Below are 1,910 nucleotides of genomic sequence, written 5' to 3' on the forward strand. Positions count from 1 at the left end.
CTAAGGTCTGGCCAGTTAGCTCAGTTGGTTACAACATGGTGCTGATAACACCAAGGTCCAGCGTTTGATCCCTGAACCAGCCAGCTGCCAAAATAAATAAATAAATAAATAAATAAAATAGAACTGGTAGGGGGCTGGCTGGTTAGCTCAGTCGGTTAGAACGCAGCCTTATAACCCCAAGGTCATGGGTTGGGATCCCTGAGAAACAAAAACAAACAAAAAAAAATAGAGCTGTTAGGGAATGAGATTTACACTTTTCTTAGAAATATCTGAGAGGAGGCAATTTATTCTATGCATTAAAATCTGCAAAACAATAAGTAGAATTATAATTATATTTCATTGTGTCTGTATTTCAAACTATGAAATATCCAAAAATTTGAACAGTCAAGGAAAGAAAAAGACTTTGTAACACTACCACCATAACCCAATAGCTCATATTATATTCTGTATATTCCCTTTCAGTATTTTTTCACAGGCTTGTATTTCTGTAGTATAACAATCATAGCATACACACCTGTTTGTCCTGCCCTTTTCACTCTTATTATATCATATACATTTTCCATCTTGCTTTGATAATCTTCATAATTATTCACTGTCACGATGGTCAGTATTTCATCAAATGCTGTTTTTACATTCTCTTACTACTGAACACTTAGGTTACTGTAGTCAGTGTGCTTTAAAAATATTCTTGGGAAAAAAAACTTGGTATAGAGAAGCATAGCACTGTGTGGTTTGAAGATGATAGGTCCTTAGGGAACTGTCATTTAAAAAGAACTAAAAACAAAACTGTACAGGTAATTATTTTGAAAATTTGTAATTAAATTTATATTATGACTGTTGAATTTGTTCCTGTCATATTTTTACATAAGAGGAATGAGTTAACCCATGTCAAGAGCTGACAATAGTACCTGACTCTGTTATTAACTATTATTATGATTTATATGCTATATAATTGATTCAGGAAGACTTCAGATTCTTTATTTTGTTTACATATTTATAATTTATCCTGACAGCTAAGAAAGATATGAAGCAACTTAGAATAAAAGCATATTTGAGGGTACTTCAAAAAATTTGTGGAAAAATAGAATTAAAATATAATACGAATCTTTCCATGAACTTTTTGAAGTACCTTCATACACACACACACACACACACACACACACAGAGCAGTTTTTTTAAAAGGGTAATAAGAAGCCATGTAGAGGAAGAAGGGAGAAAATTATGCTAAGTGGCAATATTTGATGATGATGGTGATTTTCATACACTGTGATTCAGGTCCTTGCTGGGCACCAGTCACTGAGTGAAGTGCTTTAGTGAAGTGTTATAGTTGGAGCTACTACTACTGTCTTCATTTTATGGCAGTGGAAACCAAAGTTGAGAGAGCTAATTAAGTTGGCCAAATTTAGAGAGCTAGAATATGGCAGAACTGAGTTCAAACTCAGGTTTGTCTCACTTCTAAGTTTGTAATTGCTATGTAGTATAATTGCCTCCACTGACATTAAATTTGCCCTTGGACCTTTTTTTTTTTTTAGGCCTTTTGAATTAGTAATTCTAATGGTGGTAAATCACACCAGGAAATAGTTCTAAATATAAAAAAATATAGCATTACTTGTAATAGTGACCAACTGTGAACAATCTAATGCCTAACAATAGGGCAGTGGTTAGGAATAATAGTTAACAGACTATTAAACCATGTTTTTTTATTAAGAGCTTATCATATGATGAAGAAATGCATATAATGTAATAGATAAAAAGCTGAGTAAAACTGCTAGAGTATCACAGTACTGTTTAAAAATATCACAACCAGGATACAGGATAGTGACACTGATACAGTCAATATATCAAGATACAGAACATTTCCATCACCACGAGGATCCTTCGCTTTGCCTTTCTATAGCTGTTCTCACTAC

At 33.4% G+C, this 1,910-nt stretch overlaps 1 protein-coding gene across 1 annotated transcript in view; it reads left to right on the top strand.

The window, feature by feature from the left end:
- Window positions 1-1,910, top strand: part of LOC103610488 (choline transporter-like protein 1) — a 17,997-nt gene that overhangs the window by 2,853 nt on the left and 13,234 nt on the right. The gene's annotated exons all lie outside the window — the stretch shown is intronic.

Source organism: Galeopterus variegatus, unplaced genomic scaffold (genome assembly GCF_000696425.1).
Source record: "Galeopterus variegatus unplaced genomic scaffold, G_variegatus-3.0.2 Scaffold11232, whole genome shotgun sequence".
Classification (NCBI taxonomy): Eukaryota; Metazoa; Chordata; class Mammalia; order Dermoptera; family Cynocephalidae; genus Galeopterus; species Galeopterus variegatus.